This window comes from Amphibalanus amphitrite, unplaced genomic scaffold (assembly GCF_019059575.1).
Source record: "Amphibalanus amphitrite isolate SeventyFive unplaced genomic scaffold, NRLGWU_Aamphi_draft 000189F_arrow, whole genome shotgun sequence".
In the NCBI taxonomy this organism is placed as follows: domain Eukaryota; kingdom Metazoa; phylum Arthropoda; class Thecostraca; order Balanomorpha; family Balanidae; genus Amphibalanus; species Amphibalanus amphitrite.
In genome coordinates, this window is record NW_024881684.1 from 651,131 (window position 1) to 670,218 (window position 19,088).

General features: G+C 45.6%; 1 protein-coding gene across 3 annotated transcripts in view; it reads right to left on the minus strand.

Annotated features, from left to right (window-relative positions):
• LOC122384430 overlaps window positions 1-19,088 on the minus strand; it is a 96,169-nt gene that overhangs the window by 47,325 nt on the left and 29,756 nt on the right. The gene's annotated exons all lie outside the window — the stretch shown is intronic.

Sequence of the window (19,088 nt, forward strand, 5' to 3'; positions counted from 1 at the left end):
CTGACATCTGAGTTTTCTTCGAAGCCGAGTCTGCTTCACCAACACCGAGAAGCACGAGGGGCGCCACGTTACACACCTCAGGCTTGTCAGGGCCAAGGGACACCACAGTCCTTTCAGGGGCACCACAGGCCTGTCAGGGGCACCAGAGGCCTAGCAGGGACACCACATGCCTGGCAGGGGCACCACCGGCCTCGCAGGGACACCACCGGCCTCGCAAGGGTATCATGGGCCTGTCAGGGGCACCACGGGCCTGTCGTTGGAACTTTAGGCTTGTCAGGGGCACCACAGTTCTTTTAAATGCACCGGCGGCCTAGCACCATGGCACCATGTTTGGCCGGGATCGCGATTCGGCGTATGTCGCCTCGCATTAGCCGCGCGTTTGCAGTCTTTTCGTGGTTTCAAACGTTCAAACATGGGATATGATGTTGCTCCCATGCATTTGGGTGGGTGTCAAGGTCACCGGAAGGTCAGGTCAGGTCATTTACCTTTGATGACCTGGGCTCACATTTTCGAGTTTTATATGTTTCTAGGCTAGTTTTTGGAGCTGAATTCGAATTTAGCAACCATTTGACCGTTTAAGAAGTAGTTTTGTTGCCTTCGTAACATGTAACGAAGCTGTCAGAGGCGGTTGCCACCTACTACGAATACCCGGCAAAACCCCTGGTTGACCTGACCTGACCTGACCTGGCCTAAATGCATGAAGACATCATCTATGATCATAACTAACATGATATTCGTGATCAGCACCCCGGAAAAACCATAGCAGCCACCGTTTACGACGCTCTAACAGGTCCCGATTTTCCCGACTTTTGAGTCATTGACCTGACCTGGAAGGTCAACCGATGACCTAGGACCTTAAAATTGGGTATCATCGGTTTCCTTTCATCACGGGCAACACGGTCATTTTTTTCCGCGAAGCTCTAGCTCGATCAGGGGCGAAACGGCAAGGGGGAGGGGTCCAACGGACCCCCCCCCCAATATTCGTTCGCAGCTGGAAACACCAATACGGGCGAGGGTTAATGGATTATTAAAGACAATTTTTCAGGTTGCCCCCCCAGTCAAATTCCCTTAAAATAGGCTCTGGTGTGCAGTAGTGCTTGCTTATCATTATCCGACCATCATCAAGACAGTCGGTAATGACTATCCTACGCCAGATCCACAACACTGATAGCATTGACCTTCCATATCGGCTTCTGCATCTTCGCCTTTTAAGAAGGACAAATGTGCCGTGCTTAAACTTCTTGATCATCTTTTTGTCTCTGGATCATACACATAGACCCAGCATTCGTCACAAGTCATCAAATGATCGAAGATGTCTTCAATTTCCTAAAAAAGACCAAGTTTTCATTTCGAAAGGCCAAGACACATTTTTCTCTTGAACAAAGAAGACACATGAACTTCTGAGCGGGCTGACTCCTTTATCGTCTTTAGTTCTTCGCTAATAATATTTTCAGGCACTGCCAGCATTGAGACCTTTCTGTTGCACAATCATCTGAAAGCCCACACGACGATCCGTAAGGATGAGGTCCTCCACTTCCTTCACAGTCACCACCTTGTCAGTCACTGGTAGTCACTCACTTCTTGACTCCCCTGCAAGGGCCATGCAACCAAGTTGAAAATAATTTCTTCATTTTCGATAAGTGCATGAGATGGGCTTTCCTCGCCATAAGCTATTTTCACGTTCTTGATGTATTTTTTCAGTGTGATACCGTTTCAAATGCATTAGTTGGATGACGGTTCGGTCCTCAATGGGCCCAATACTCATCTTTTTTACTTTTAAGTCTCTCCTACATAAGATAAATCCACTTCTCAGGATTCTCTTTGCGGGAGCATTTTTCTTAAGAACCAAATATAATACCAACCAAAAATCATCAAAATCGGTCTATATCTTCTATGTGATGATCAGAACTTTTCGATACCCCCTCGTATGGCCTTAAGAAGCACTGGTTTCGGGACCTCATTCAGGGCCTTAAGAAGCACTGGTTTCGGGACCTCATTCAGGGGTGCCGGTTGCACTCAGAGGTGGCAGTGTGGGGCCCTCAGCTAGGCACCGGTGTGGTGCCTTCACAGCCGCCGGTGAGGGCCCTCGCAGGCGCCGTTGTGGGGCCTTCAACCATTGGTTTAGGGGGTCATCGCAGGCGTGTGTGGAACCCTTAGAGCTGCTGGTCCCTGATAGGCCGGTAAGGGCCCTCAGAGGCCGGCAAGTAGCCCTCAGAGGTCGCCAATAGGCCCTGAGAAGCCGGCAAGGGGCCCTCAAAGGCCGACAAGGGACCTAAAAAACCGGTGTGGGCCTCTTATGGAGAGGAATGTGGCTCTTCGGAGCACATAAGGTGTTCTTCCGAGCCCTGTGGGGCCCGTCTGAGTCGAAAGATGCCAGCGTGGACCCTCAGCCGCCAATTGGCGTCGCAAGGCCCCTCGGGCCTGAGGCCCCCTGACCCGATGGGGGCACGTGCCCCCTGCCCCCCCCCCCAGGCGCAGATAGAGAATGCAATCGGCGGTGCGGGACACAGCAATTGCAATCGTTCCTTCTCCCGTCGCGAGGCCGCCCATCCGACCCATATCCCATGATTGTCAACCCTGGGGCTCGGGTCGGCAATGTACCGGCAAGGAAATTAGCTTTAGGTGAGTAAAGAAGTTATTAAGAGTCATTAGTTGTCGTTGCGTCCAGTAATACTAACAATATACGGTGCCAGATGTACCAGACGTACAGCTTGGAGCCGGGCGCCGCCCGGTCTCCATCAGTCACGTCACGCTAATGCTTAGCGACCGGTCCATTGGAAATCGCGGGGTGATTCTACCTCTCTTATACGGCCTTGCCCCCCCCCCCTAATTGAAGGTGTTCCGCCGCTACTGACAACAGGGCCGGGGTATAAAGTCAAACACCTTGCCAGAGCGACGGCGCGGCGGCCGTTACACCAAGATACCTATAAGAAACAGGTAGGTCGGATGTTTTGAGTAAAGCCCCCGTGACGTCATTATCATTTTTTATGTGGAGAATTCTGGCTACAAATAAAATATCCCACATACCAAAATTCGTATTATGTAATGAAAAATTACAATCTTTCAATTTCATCACGAAACTATATAATTTATTTTGAAAATTAAAGCCCTTCAAGCGTTTGTCCCAACCCCCCGCTACACCTTTGGTCACGTGACTACGGTGGTAAACTTTGCTTTTTGCAATGTTGTGACCTAAACGGAAGTAATAAATGTTGGTGATGTATTATTTAGGTATGTTGTTTGAAGCAGCAATCGTGTAACTAGATTTTGAAATTATTTATAAACTGCTGTAAAGAGGTCACGTGATGCTACCAGATTATGTACACGACAGCATCTTCTTGAACTTCGATTTCGAGTACTTGTACCTTCTTTGAGGCCTAATAATGGACGTTTTCAGACATAAAATGAAACACTGAATCTAATGACGCCAACATTTAATCCTTTTTGCACTTCCAGACTGAGATATCCTGGCATGAACTTTGGTCAATTTGTGTGTAAAGCCTATGGTGAAGGGAAAACTTCACGCCCAGCTGACGTCACAGACCTCGGCTACCAAATCGTGTCCGGTGGGGGTCGCGTTACACGCCGCCTGGGAGACTGGCGGCGCGGGACGGTTCCGACTTTGCATTGCACTAACCCTGTCAACTGCTTGGAATAGTTATTATAGAAAAATGTCTATTCAAGTGAGGAATAATCCAAGGGCAGGAAGCATGTATGTTTATGTGCATGCTGTGCAAGCCAAGAAGCTGCATTAGCAGATACTCGCTAATATTAGATCCAGCCAAGTCCAAACGCATTCCATGGGATGTGTTTCTGATGCGTCAACAATACTTATCGTTCGAGGGCGGATACAGTTTTAACAACACAAAAAAATTGCACAGCTCTATTCCTTGAATAATTCTCTTCAACACCTTTATTCCTTGCTAAGCGAACTAGTCCATCCCAGTTGAATAAATAAGGCGATTTCGACAAAAGGTCGCGGAAAACCGACCGAAAACGGCCGCGCTCAACGTTAACCCATTAGATACGCTTGGCAGCTTTTGCTGCCACAGGACAAAATAGCGCCGCATTCCTAAACGTTGCGGTGAACTTTCAAAGTTCTCACCCGAACGGAAGACCAAAACAATGCACGACATGTGCGCTCCGAATTATCCCGCGCGGGGCTGGGGGGGGGGGGTAAATTTTACCCCCCTCGCGAATTTTTGCGATATCTCAAAAACGGCGGCGCGCAGCGCCGCCAATTTTTCAGTACCTTTTCTTACATCAATTTGACACGTTCCCTGAAAATTTGAGCGAAATCCGTCGGAAATGTTTTTGAGAAATTGACGTTTTAGTGACGTCATGTTCGCCATTTTCGCCTCAAAAACGGCAAAAGTTCAAACGCCGCTAACATCTTCATTTTTAAAGGAATCAAGACGTAACAAAAAAGGTTATACGTAATTTAACTTTGTCTATCAAATGGCTATCTCGGTTTTTTTTTAAAATTTTGGATTTTGGCCTAAATTTTTTCAAAAAACTGACTTTTTTGGGAAAATCATTATAAAATCCAAAATTTTGAGTCTATCGAAAAAACCGGAATATATGTCAGAGAAGTGGTCTATGTGCACCTACATACCAAATTTTAGAAGAATCGGTTCAAAAATGTGGGAGTTATTCAATATTTTATGACGTCACGACACACAAATTTTTTGAAAAATACTTTTTTGGAAGTTCTAGACCTCGTACGGAAACAAAAATAGCACCATTCGATTCGCCGTGAAAAACTGCATCAGATAGACACCTTTTTAGGCCTTAACAACCAACTTCAAAATTTGACCTCACTTGACCTGACCTTGACCTGACCTCGACCTGAAATTCATCCAGAGGTGGTCCATATCACTTATTGAGTGTGCCTATTGAATTCTATGAGTAAAATGACCCATAAAACATGTGTCGCACATGCCCTTTTCTATATTTTGTTTTTTGGTGACCTGACCTGACCTGACCTGACCTTGACCTCTGAATGATATTGTATGCAAGGAATATTGTCTTGGTAGCATAAGAACACGTTTTGGGCGATCAGTCTCAGTCAATGACTCCATTCTTCGGCAACTACGGTGCAAGGCCGATACTGTAGAAACTTGCAATTTGTACCCTTGAGCTGACCTTGACCTTGACCTCAAACTTTAAATTAAGTACACGTTTTTAGTAGTTCGTGATGAGAGCTTTCGATTTGCGTTTGAATTTTCCAAATCGGACCATTAGTTCGGGAGATAACAGGGGGGGGGGGGGGGGGGTAAAATTTACCCCCCCCCCAGCCCCGCGCGTTCGGCTGGAGACCCCAGCCCCGCGCGGGTTATTGATCGAGAAAGCGAATGGGCTGAGAAATAAACAATTTATCGCGGGGGTGCAAGGGGCGCGCGATGGCGGCCGTGCGGCGGACACCAAAGAAGTCAGTTGCGAAGGTGGTGTGAATAAATGTTACCTTCTTATTATTGATTATTGTAAAGAAATGTGTGATTATCAATGGGAAGAGCTTAGGTGCGACATAAATTTCTCTAAGTACCGCGAATCGTGCGTTATATTTAAGTGGCAGCAAAAGCTGCCAACCGTATCTTACGTAGTCAAAAATGGAGCAGTTACTTTCTTTTTGCTATGGCATTCGTAAGTGAGCAACAATGTCTGGCTTTATGGCTCATAGTGTAATAATGCCCCAGTTCTTTGCCTTTCCAAAAATGGTCATTACCGGGGTTTCTGCTATTTATTCTTGTCTGCAGAGCATTGCATACCGACACACTACCAGGCGTGTAATGTATTCCGCCATTGCTGAAGCAGGGACGTTGAACGGAGTGGTGCGGACAAACTGTCATCAGAGGCGCCATCCCTCAAGGGGCGCGCCGTCGCCTAAGGGAAGGTGGTGCCGTGGCTCTATAGATGAACGGGAAGAGGGGCGCCTCCTAGGCCTGTTGGGGCGCCTTTGAGGCCTAACTATGGGGTCGCCCCCGCCCCGCTCCCGCCCCCCATGTAAAAGAGGGGCGCCTACGAAGGTCCTGGCCATAATGGCGCATCTGCACGAAAGAGGGGCGCCTGCATGCCGAAGAGGGGCGCCCAGGGGGATGTCACTACTTTGCTTCGCCATAGGTCCAGTACTGATGTCGTCGGTTTCGATCCCGGTGACGTCAGTGCTGTCTACATCCGGGAACTTATTGCACTTGGCTCTCATTAGAGGTGGCCATCTTGTTTTGTCTCGTGACGACACATTTGCGTCATCGGGATCGAAACTGGCTGTAAACAAATCGCTCAGTGTCGCTACCTACTATATATGGCCTTGGGGGCGCCTATGAAGCCCAATGGGGCGCCTCTACGAGAAAGAGGGACACCTGTAAGGTCTATAGGGGTGCATGTAATGTTCATAGGGCATCTTTATGCGAAAAAGGGGCGCATTGCATATGAAAAAGAGGCGCATTGCACAAGAAAGAGGGGCGCCTCTGAGACCTATAGGGGCGCCTTTGATGACCAAATGGGCGCTTACACGGAAAAGAGGGGTGCCTATAAAGCTTAAAGGGACGTCCTCCATGTGAAAAAGGGGCGCCTGGGACTTGAGCGCCCTTCCGAGCTGTCCGAGGTCGCCGGAAAGTTCGTATATGTCCAGCTCCTGCTGCACTATCCTCCAAAATAATTCGATTGGATTTAGGCCAGGACTGTTCCCTAGCCAAGTGTCCTTCCCCCAGATATCGGACAGATGGTCCTGACACCGCCTAGTTCCGGAAGATCGATGAGATGGAGTACCGTCCAGCATGAAAATGCTGTCCGACCTGCGGGACACCAGGCGCCGTTGGAGCACGGGGTAGTGGTCTTTTAAGGGTGCCACTCTCTTCGTCTAGCATCATTTGGTCTAGTGCCTTTTGAGCTAGTGCAATTGGTCTAGTGCTTCAGCTGGTCTAGCGCCAGTTTGGCTAGTTTCGTTTGAGCTAGTGCCAAAGTGCCATTCATTTGAGCTAGTGCCTTTGGTCTAGTGCCGTAATTTCGTCTAGCTTTCAGCAGACTCATTTCCATGATGGAGGTGTATTATCATGCTTGGCACAATAATTAGACTCACGAGGAAAAGATTTTGCGGTTATTTTATTTTTTTACAGCACTTAACGAGGCAGCTTTCATGACGTTCAAAAATCCAAGAAAACTGTTAAAAATATGAATAAACGCCTGACAACACTTATAACCAGACTAGCGGAAGGCACCATAGAGCGGGCGGAATTCCTTCGTGGCGTGGGATATGCTATCACACTGTACGTTTAAATCCGAAACATCCAAGATTTGGGCGGGTTATCAAGATGTTATACATAATCGAACGAACGAAATATATACGACAACGAGACCGAACTTTTTCATGGTAAACATGGCCGAGCATCTCAGGGAACTATATATTTCAAATAAATTTCGGGAACTAGCACAAATGAACTAGACCAAATATGACACTAGCTCAAATGAAGCTAGCTCAAGTGGCACTAGACCAAATAAAGCACTAGACCAAATGAACTAGCCCAAACGATACTAGACCAACTGACACTAGTCCAAGTGGAGGGGACTCGTCTTTTAATGCCAAATGCACGCTTTTTCAGTATGTTTTCTAGGTAGTAGTCGGGATCGACTTCGTCTTTTGCTAGATCACGTCCAGCTGGTTCAGCTCAGGCCCTGCTAGGACATCGTGATCGTTCGACATACCATTGCGGCGAGAATTTTTCGCAGAAATCTGTCGGAACTTGGGCCGCGTTTTCAGCCCATGCTCGTTTTGGGGGTCCGTGTGGTGAAACCATTGAAACGGAGACTCGTCGCCGAACTAGACCCGCTTCTACATACCTACTCCGTTTCCACTCTTCTACCGGCCAGATTCTCCGTTTCGTGCAAATCTGAGGGCTCTGGGCTTGCTGATTTTCGTTATTTTGGCCGCACCAATAGTCAAGCGCCTTCAGTCAAAGGGCGTTCCTCCCTTATCAATGGACAACATTATCCGAGTGATCATTATGAATAAGACTTCAGATTCTCCGCAGAATGGTCAGACTTCCCAGGTGCTTTCTTCATGACGATCTTGGCGACGGTTGAGACGCAGGAGGACCATGCTGATTGGGGCTTATGCGTGACGCTACTTGTCCCTAAACTGCTTCCACCAGCGCTTGTTGGTGAAAACGGGGGCTTAGAAGTGTGAGGCAGCGTCCTTCCATGTGTTGCCACTTGCCAGCTTGGAGCATGCCAACAGCGCAACTACGAACCTCCCAACTGTAAAGCTAAACCTTCATGCTTAGGCGTTCAGTAAATGCGCCGTTCAATGGTTAAACAATTACCCATGCCAGTGAACCCCATTGGTAAAGGTCAGCTTTTCAGATAATCTCCGCTTCAGAGAAAGACCCAGGGACACAATTCGTTGAAAGGAACGCGATATTTAGGAGCACATTGGAAACACGCCAAGTTGCTTTAAATAAACGGTCGACGGAAGTCATCAAAACCTTCGTCGCATCCTATATAAGATTTTGTGGGGAGGGGAAGCGCGTGTGAGCTGAAATAATGAGAGAAAGAACATGATCTCTCAGAACGAGCTGAACTGTTAGCTGAGGTCTGGATTTTGAGTTCATTATTCTTGAGAATTATTGGCTACGGTCGTTATTTGCAGGCTACGGTCGAATGGAAATCCGAACAATTGCACATATTCAAGATCATATCCGGTACGTAAATAAAATAGTTCGTGAAAACTGTACATGCACCAACAGGAGACACTCTGTGGCAAAGGTTGTTGGTATCGAAAGATCATTTCCTTTGATATGTGTGCTTTGAAATATGACAAACCACTCCATTTTTGACTATGTAAGATACGCTTGGCAGCAAAAGCTGCCAGACCGGAAACGTACACTTCCGGTTTCGTGATCTGGCTAAAAATGCACATGTATTCCCCTAAAGGGTGCCTGACAAACATATGTTAAAATCGCAGTGAAAGTCGACAAAAAAAGTTTTCGGCTCTAATGGGTTAATTTGGGCATGTATGTAGACTCCAGAGTCCAGAGGGCGACACGGCTATTCACGTTAAGTATTCATTTATGGGCCTCGCGGGGCCTCGCGATGACGCGGCTGGAGGCAACTTCTCAGCGCGCTAGGATCCTTCTGGCGGGGCCGGGTGCTGTAAGTACATACAGTGTGCAACGAATGGGCGGGCAGACATATATGAGCGGCATTCCACGATAGATCAACAAAAAAAATTGACACCCGCATATTTTATTTTCTATTCAAAATTGGTCCAAAGGGTTATCATGGGCGGGAAGCCAACTGTGGCAAGGGTTTTTTCTTCGAACAACGGTTTCCGAGATCTACCTCGGGCAATTCCTGGAGGTCACGCTGCAACACTATCCCGCGCACCGACGGGGGGCGGATAGCGGCGTGTAGCGCCGCGAAATTTGGTACGACTATTATCTCATTAATTTTACACATGGTGTGCAAGTTTGAATCTCCTAACTCTTAAGGTCAGGTCACTGCAGGTCACTTTGAATGACCAAACCTCAAGTCACTTTTTTGCAACTCTGTCACCGTGCCAGAGCTACAGTAGATGTCGGAGGCCTTTGAAAGTCGCAGGATGTTATAACGTCATTAGTAGCTACAATTTTTTCATCTCGGAATTTTGATATCGATGACCTAAGGTCAGGTCAATTTCTCGACCTACCCATTATAAGTCAACGGGGGAAAAATCAACTCCCTGTTTTTACCACTAAAACGGGTCGGAATGGCCCCATAAACCATACATGACTTCATATACGATCAACCTTCACTACCTTGAGGTGAGGTCTGTTTTGCTGTTGGGCAGCTGTAAGGTCATGTGACGTCATCAAAATTCACCAAAGGTTTTTTTTTGCCAATAACTCCGTACAGGTACAAGATACAGCCGCGCGGATGGTCTCATTGTGTTCAGCTCGTCAAGGCGCATCGAATGATATACACGATGACCTCAAGGTCACGTGACCTGAGGTCAATCTTTGACCTTGTATTATTGTATTGTATTGTATTACAATTGCAGGGCAATCCACAATGCATCGTGGCTATTACAGCCCCAAGTTGTGAAATGAAATAATGAAATAAGATAAATATTTTTTCGGGGGGGGGGGCAAAAAAAAATGCCCCCCCCACCGCGCGGAAGGTGGCCGGGTGGCCCACCGCCTGCCGGGTTGATATCCGCATCAAGTTCAAGCCGTTCTTCTTCGCTGAGTTTGTTCGTTATATGAGCTGATATGAATGGTTGATCTGCCACTTTATCTCTGTTTTCGCAATATTTGTTCTGATATATAGTTGAAAAGTTTTGGAGTATGTCATTATTGTTTAAAACGACATTGTCGCCGTCCTGAACGCATTGGATACTTTTCCTATCTGAGTTACTTTTTTTCTAAGGACAAAAAGTATTTGGAGTTTCGTTCTCCTTTTTCGTGCCACGATACTCGAGATCAAACATCAGTCCGTCTATCATAGGCCGTCTCAGTTCTTCCAGCTCGTTCTTTAACCTATCTAAGTGATTGGCATCACTTTGTTCGCCCGATCTTACAAGTTTCGTTTCTGCTTTTGCAACTTCCTTCTCTAAATTAGACTCCGTGTGTTTCTTGCTTTACTCTTAGAAAATTTAAATGTTTCGCCTCTTATCATCATTATTAAGGTTTCGTAGAATAGACTATCACTAATGGTTAACTGTATATATTCGTAGTACTTCACCTCATTGTACGTTCGACCAGTATACCATTCCATGCGCACAGATGTGCTGAGTTCACTAGTGCTTTTCTTTTTGCTCTGTGTTAACTACATGAAAAGGAATAAGCGGAAAACTTTTGACCTGTTTTAGCGAAATTGTTGCATTTATACCCCCTCCCAAAAAAAACCCTGAATTTTGACCTGGAACAACCAAATTTGCACAGAGGTGATATCTTCTATGGACACATCTACCCTGTAAATTTGGCGTTGGTGCCCCTCAGCGCAGTGCCGCCCATTATTGTGATGCCACCCCTGCCTACCAGTGCGGTACCAACCCCAGCGTACGCGCTTTTTGATTGAACCTGCTGGGGGTGTTTGAACACCCACTTCTAACTCAGCTTGTGGGCCACGTCGAGACACGCAGTAGGTGGCGTTCGAAAAAGCGTCAAAAATTATTATAAAACTACTAAGGTCATTGTTTAGGTTAGTTCGAACTGGTCAAAGGTCAGGTCACCAGAGATGACCGAAAATCAAATTTCGCCGATTTTGGCATTTTTTTCGACAAATCGGCGCATAAGTCAGGATTCAGAATAAGATTGAGCTACAGCGCCGCAGCAAAGCGCATTTGATAGCTCTTTCTTATTAACCCGCGCCCCTTGGGCTACCGGCGGACCCTACCATCCGTAGGGGGGGGACGTTTCGGCCCCCCTTAGATCTCGGAAATTTACCGGCCGATTTTCAAAATTCAAACGGCGTTCGATATCCCCACTAGGGAACTACCTTGTGACCAAATTTAATTGACCTAGGTCAAACCGATAACGTCACAGGTCAGGTCAAAGGTCGGATTTTCACCGTTCACAGGCATTTCAAGAAATGTTTTGTGAAATCGAGTAAATTGGTAACTTATTGAAAACCATCGATGGTACATTGTTCGTCAAACACATACTTCGCTATATGAGGTCACTGATACCAGGTCAGGTCACAGGTCAGATCAAAGAGGTCAGGTCACTTTGGGTCACAATATGAAAGTGTCGTGTGATACATGTTTTATGGTCCATTTTACATGACAAATGCGATTATGCGGGTCAGGAAGCCTTTGAGGCCAGCTTAGGTCACGTTTTGGTGAAGGTCAGGTCAAGGTCAGGTCAAATTAGGTCGAATTTCAAAGTTGATATTTTTGCATAAAATGGGTATCGATTCGATGCAGCTCGCCCCGGGGAGTCAAATGGTGGTCTTTGTTTTGCTCTACGAGGTCTAGAATTGCCAAAAATTGAGTTTGAAAATTTGAAGTCATCATTTTTGAAGTTTTTCGCTATAACTTGGCCATAAAACGAGATATCGATCTGAAATTTGGTATGTAGATAGAAGACGGTAGGTACTATCACATATTCCGGTTTTTTCGAAACTCAAAAAAACTTTTTGAGTTTTTGGCTAAAATATCCAAAAAATTGCTTTTTTTATTTTTGGGGGTCAGAATTAAAAATTTCAAAAATCCGAGATAGCAGTTTTGTAGCCCTGTCAATTCTTCACCTTTTATGCCCCAATAATTTTTCTGTATCTTCGAAGCTGTAGGCCTGACAGCTCTTCTCGCGAAGGTCTTTTTTTCGGTCGAAAATGGCAGAACATGACGTCATTCTAACGTCATTTGTAGCCAACCTATCAAAGCCTCTGGAATTTTTTTTAGTCACAATGTGTACAATTGATGCTCGGAGGGGTCCTGAAATTTTGGCGGCGATATCTCTAGCCGTTTAGGAGATATCGACGGAAAAGGACAGGGGGGGCCGTTCCCCCCCCCCCCCTACGGGGCGCGGCATGGTGTGTCAAAAGTGGAAATAGCCAAACGGCTTTAGTTCTCCAGCCTTGTCAATAGATGGCAGCACCGCAATATGGGCGGCGGATCGTGCAATTGACGTCAAATTTTCGGTACTTGCTAAGAATTGAATGGCGGATCTTTTCATGCAAGAATCAAGTAAATCGGTCCACAACTTTTCTAACAACAGGGGTATGAAGTCAAACACCCTGCAAGAGCGGCGGCGCGGCGGCCGGCGCGCCGACTGGGAGCCTGCCGGCGCGGGACGGTTCCGACTTTGCATGGCACTAAAACCTGTCAACTGCTTGGAATAGTTATTATAGCAAAATTTTCATTCAAGTGAGGAATAATCCAAGGGCTGGAAGCATGTATGTTTGTGTACATACTGTGCTAGCCAAGAAACTGCATTAGCAGATACTCGCTAATATTACATCCAGCCAAGTTCAAACGCATTCCACGGGATGTGTTTCTGATGTTTATGTTATTTGCTCATCACCAACAGGTACAGATAAAACCCTTTTACAGGTGAAGTCATGGATAAAAATAAGATAAATCTATATAAATACACGCAACCCTTCGGATGGACAAAAGCTCAATAAAAGCCAGCTCGTGCAGCATGGAGCCTTACAGAGGCCTTGTACACTGATATCGGAGGATAAAAGAAGTCTAGAGATGTGTTGTCTGAACGTTCATTTTGACATGTATGACTAGATAAGTGAAACTTTTTTAAATATAAAGGTACTGTATTATAGAAAGCCTTCGCAAACGCGTTTCGAATATATCATCTTCAGTGCTAGCTTCCCATAATACAAAAAGAAAATGATACAAAAGTTCACAACACATCACAAATACACACTCTGCAATTTTTCTCACAATATCACGGGTAGAATGTTTTTATATACTTCTGGAATGCAAGACCGCAAATCGCCCCTCCTAAGGTGTAAAAGCCCCCCTTATGGTTCGTACATGACACACTTTGAATTAATGCCGACTCAAGAATTTTTCTGTGCGATCTCTTCAGACCTGATTTCACCGCACTGGCTTTATCCCACTTAGGTAGGTGACCCTCTGTTTCGGCATGTAATGTAATTGAGTTAGACAAATTATGATTTATCAAATCACGCTTGTGTTCAGTTACTCTGGTTTTAAGCCCTCTGTAAGTTTCACCGATATATACTTTTGGGCAGCCCCCACAAGGAATTTGATAGACTACGCTGTTCACCCTTCGCTGTCCTTCAGTTCCTCCCTTAATCATGTCACCTATTTTTGTTCCAGATTTTTCTATCAGCCTAACACCTGCCTGTTTTAACCCTTTTGCTAAGCATTGCACTTGTTTGCAGCGTATTTACGCAAATACGCATACCGTATTTGCAGCGAAGAGTACATCGCAGATGAGATCATACACATTTTCGAGGTATTTGAACGGCTCAAATACCCAAGAGCTTTTCTCATTAGATGCAAGAACAGTGCCAAACGCATAAGAAAGAAGAAAGAACAAGCAAATACAAGGAACCAAAATGAAGAAAGACAGCAAAAAAGCAAACGAGTCATTGTTGTGCCACACTCTGAACAAGTGCAATGCTTAGCAAAAGGGTTAAAACAGGCAGGTGTTAGACTGATAGAAAAATCTGGAACAAAAATAGGTGACATGATTAAGGGAGGAACTGAAGGACAGCGAAGGGCGAACAGCGTAGTCTACCAAATTCCTTGTGGGGGCTGCCCAAAAGTATATATCGGTGAAACTTACAGAGGGCTTAAAACCAGAGTAACTGAACACAAGCGTGATTTGATAAATCATAATTTGTCTAACTCAATTACATTACATGCCGAAACAGAGGGTCACCTACCTAAGTGGGATAAAGCCAGTGCGGTGAAATCAGGTCTGAAGAGATCGCACAGAAAAATTCTGGAGTCGGCATTAATTCAAAGTGTGTCATGTACGAACCATAAGGGGGGCTTTTACACCTTAGGAGGGGCGATTTGCGGTCTTGCATTCCAGAAGTATATAAAAACATTCTACCCGTGATATTGTGAGAAAAATTGCAGAGTGTGTATTTGTAATGTGTTGTGAACTTTTGTATCATTTTCTTTTTGTATTATGGGAAGCTAGCACTGAAGATGATATATTCGAAACGCGTTTGCGAAGGCTTTCTATAATACAGTACCTTTATATTTAAAAAAGTTTCACTTATCTAGTCATAGATGTGTTGTCTCTTAAAAGCTCATTCATTGCACCTCGATGGGATATGGTAGAAGGTATTGTTTTTTTATCGTTGCCACTCGAGCAAACGGCACATGCCAAAGAGCTGGGGACCTGTTGCGTATGACAGGCGTCGACAGCTGAAACTGATGTAGCAGCTGAGGACAGTCAATGTGGCCGTGAAACACACCGTAAAGGAACATCAGGTCATGTTGCATGAGACGTGATTTGATCGAGGGAACGTTATAATGCTGAAGTAGGTGATCGATCATAGCTAAGATTTTGTGAGCGAGTGTCACTAGAACAGGCCAGCCAGATGAGAAAAGTGTGCTGAATACGTTCGAGTCTTTTGAGGTGAGTCACAGCTGCACCAGACCAGACCACACTGCCGTATTCGATGATGGAGCGAACATGAGCGTAAAACACAGACAGTAAAGGTTTAAAACTGACCCTGGCGCGGCGCGGAACGGCCGATCGCTGCATGCTTCTGATCAGCAGACCGACCATGCGTTTCGCTTTGGCGACCGTGGCATCTACGTGACCAGCAAAGGTCAGTTTGCTGTCAAGCACAACTCCTAAATCGCGCACCTGTGTACATCGTTCCAGCGCGGCGTCACCTATCTTGTATGATGCTAATACAGGTGAGGTGCGCAAAGTAAAAGTTATCACATGACATTTCACAGGGTTCAGGTGCAAGTTTCAAGCGCGAGACCAGTCTACCAATGCATTGATGTCAGCTTGCAATGTATGAACATCATCTTCACAGCGAACCATTTTGCGCAGTTTGATATCATCCGCATACATCGTGCACCCGTGCTTGACATGAAGCGGGATGTCGGCTGTGTAGCACGCGAACAACAAACTACTGCACACACTTCCCTCCGGCACGCCCGACAGCACAGGTGTCCATGTTGACTGCTTCCCGTTGACAACAACACGCTGTTTACGGTCACTAAGGTATGAATGAAGCCAGTTGTATGCAAGACCCGTTACGTTGAAAGACTTGTTTAGCTTATAGAGGTTAAGTTCGTGATTAAAGGGACTATCCCACCTTCTAAAATGTTGTTAAAACCAGTTAAATTGTGCCCGACTTTATAGATTGGATGACCAGGAACACGGTTCTGGCATTTATTTTTCATTAAACATCTTAGGCTTCCCATATTCCAAACACAAACTTTCAAATATGTGACGTCACAGCCCAAAATTACATCCTTCCCCAGGCCACATTACTGTCATAAAGCTGATTCTTTTTACTCTGTAGGCACCACAACAAAGTTCAGACCAAGTTTTAAGCGATTTTTCAACGGACAAACCCATTTAAATCAGAATGACTAAACGAGGTGACGTCACACTAACGGTCGCTCCATGTTAAAGATAGGGCCTTGTACAAGGCCCATTTTCAAATGAAGGGAACGAATTTCTTCAACACCAAGAGGCCGCGGGGGTTGCAACCTAGATAGATAGTGGTTTCTGAACCTCGCCGCAAACTTGGCTATCTCAACTCAAACCCCATGTTAAAGGTGGGATAGTCCCTTTAACACTAGTGAAAGCGGAAGAGAAGTCGGTATAAATAACATCAGTTTGTTTGCCTTCGGCAATGGCACCCCATACATCGCTCATGAAACATGTAAGATTGGTCACACAAGATCGGTTTGATAAAAAACCGTGTTGGCTCAGCGGCAGCACAGGACGGCAGTGAGACATCAGACAGTCGTAAACAACCTTTTCTAAAACTTAAGAACAGAGCGGTAGCAGTGAGACCGGACGATAGTTTTCCGGGCGACGTTTATCTCCTTTCTTGTGCACTGGCACCACGTTGGCTTGTTTCCACCGAGATGGAAACATCAACAATATTCATCGTTCGAGGGCGGATACAGTTGTAACAATACAACCAATATTTTTGCACAGCTCTGTTCCTTGAAAAATTCTCTTCAACGCCTTATTCCTAGTTAAGCGAATTAGTCTACCCTGGTTGAATAAATAAGGCGACTTCGCCAAAAGGTCGCGGATACCCGACCGAAAACGGCCGCGCTCAACGTTAATTTGGGCATGTAGACTCTAAAAAACTCGCATCGGGCGGATAGGGTTTCCGAGGTATTGGCTCCAAAACAACGTATTTGGCTCCCAAATACGTGTACGTCCAAGTGATCCACCTCGTTCCTAGCTAAGCTCTTATTAGATCAAGTGACTCATAAGGAGCGAAAAAGCGACAAAAAACATGAATTTCCCTATAGCGGCGGGCTGCCGGGTTGCCAGACGGCGCACCGGCTATTTCCACTTTTGACACACCATGTTATCTGAGATTTGACCTAAGGTAAACGTTTTAGCCTCAAAATATACGTTTACGCGGGGGACTTTTGCCTGTAATACCTTTTGGCTCAGACCTGCACGAGATTAGTTTAACCGGCATCGTGTTCCATTTTTCGAGACTAGTCAAATGAACTAGAATTTGACATTAATAGGCTATTTTGAGAACTTGACCTAAGGTGAAGGTCATCACCAACCGAGAAAGGTCATATTACATATTAGTCGATCCGTATTGTCGAGAAGGAAAATAAAAAAGGTGTTTCATTGCCATGGTGTGTCAAAAGTGGAAATAGCCGGTGCGCCGTCTGGCAACCCGGCAGCCCGCCGCCATAGGGAAATTCATGCTTTTTGTCGCTTTTTCGCTCCTTATGAGTCACTTGATCTAATTAGAGCTTAACTAGGAACGAGGCGGGTCACTTGGACGTATTCGGGAGCCGAATACGGTGTTTTGGAGCCAATACCTGGGAAACCCTACCCGCCCAATGCGAGTTTTTAAGAGTCTGCATGCCCAAATTAACGTTGAGCGCGACCGTTTTCGGTCGGTTTTCCGCGACCTTGTGGCGAAATCGCCTTATTTATTCAACCAGGGTGGGCTAATTCGCTTAACTAGGAATGAGGCGTTGAAGAGAATTATTCAAGGAATAGAGCTGTGCAAAAATATATTTTGTATTGTTAAAACTGTATCCGCCCTCGAACGATAAATATTGTTGACCCATCAGAAACATATCCCCTGGAATGCGTTTGGACTTGGCTGGATCTAATATTAGCGAGTATCTGCTAATGCAGTTTCTTGGCTTACACAGTACGCACACAAGCATACATACTTCCTGCCCTTGGTTATTCCTCACTTGAATGAAAATTTTGCTATAATAACTATTCCAAGCAGTTAACAGGTTTTAGTGCAGTGCCAAGTCAGAACCGTTCAGCGCCGCCAGTCTCCCAGGCGGCGCGTAACGGGCGCCGCCGGCCGCCGCGCCGCCGCTCTGGCAGGGTGTTTGACTTCATATCTCTGTTGCTAGAAAAGTTGTGGACCGATTTACTTGATTTTTGCATGAAAAGATCCGCCATTCAATTCTTAGCAGATAACGAAAATTTGACGTCAATTGCACGATCCGCTGCCCACATTGTGGTACTGCCATCTATTGACAAGGCTGGCGAACTAAAGCCGGGCGGCTATTTCCACTTTTGACACACCATGGCTCTGCCATATCTCTATCAGAAGTTATTGTCCAAAATCTACTGTAGACCTTTCATGACCTGTGATGACCTCAGTAACATAATAATGGTCACATCACGAGTGAAATTTTCCAATGAAATGTGTCATATTTACCTGTATCTCGATGTTTGAGGGTGTTTTCGTTCAGAAGAAGAGCATTTCAATTTTTCCCATAAAACCGCGCCGTGCTGGGGGACGTTTTTACGCCTTCCCCCTAGGTTTTTCGCGAATATCTCAAAAACGGCGTCGCGCAGCGCCATCGTTTTTTGTACATCTGTTTATACATCTTTTCCACACATCGTGAAAAAAAATTCAGACCCGGGTCGTTCAAGATCAGGTCACTAGGTCACTTGACGTGACATGGTGAAAAAGTCAAAAGACTCAGAAAAAGAAAAAGACTCGCTATAGCTACACCGACTGAACGATCACTTTTGAAACTTTCAGAGATTGAAAAGACTAACAATATGTATAAAATGTTTATCTCGAACTTTTGATACTTGTGTCAAGGTTAGGTCAATTTTGCGACCCCTCCATTACCTATAAGTGATGGGAGAAAATTTAAATGCGCCTCTTCTGGACGAATGTCGTTCAAAACCCTCTCAAACATCGGTTCATTGGAAAACATAACACATTGAATCGGAAAAAAATGCACATGTGACCCTTCTGTATGCCCCTGAGATCATCTCAGAGGTCATGAACGGTCACCAGCAGTCTTTTGGCTATAACTTTTGATAGAGGCGTGCTAGAGTGGTGAAATCATAACAGATGTGTTCAGCTCGACGATGCGGATCGACTGATATGCAGCATGACTCTTTCCGGTCAGGTCATGACCTTGACCTGAGGTCAAATCATCAAAATGACCT